This window comes from Penaeus monodon, chromosome 28 (assembly GCF_015228065.2).
Source record: "Penaeus monodon isolate SGIC_2016 chromosome 28, NSTDA_Pmon_1, whole genome shotgun sequence".
NCBI classification, from domain to species: domain Eukaryota; kingdom Metazoa; phylum Arthropoda; class Malacostraca; order Decapoda; family Penaeidae; genus Penaeus; species Penaeus monodon.
The window spans coordinates 15,138,798-15,139,035 of record NC_051413.1 but is presented as its reverse complement, the minus strand read 5'-3'; the positions used below and the strand labels follow the sequence as shown (position 1 = coordinate 15,139,035).

Here is a 238-nt window from a genome sequence, read left to right as displayed (position 1 = left end):
TGCCCCCTTCACATACATAACATGATATATGTATATATCTACTATATTTAATGAACTACTTAGCATTTTCATATGTGTATGGTCCGTAGGCGTGAGCAATAGGAGGGAGTGTGAGTAGGAGCGTGGGAGGGCAAAAGAGGAATGATGCGAAATCCTTGAGGAGATAAGGAGATGAGGGCTTCAAGTTGGGTGGGGGGAGTGGGGGTCATGAGGGGGAGACGAGGGTTATAGAAGGCGA

At 46.6% G+C, this 238-nt stretch overlaps 1 protein-coding gene across 1 annotated transcript in view; it reads left to right on the top strand.

The window, feature by feature from the left end:
* LOC119591374 (flocculation protein FLO11-like) overlaps positions 1-238 on the top strand; it is a gene marked incomplete at its 3' end in the record, with an annotated part of 85,043 nt that overhangs the window by 21,084 nt on the left and 63,721 nt on the right.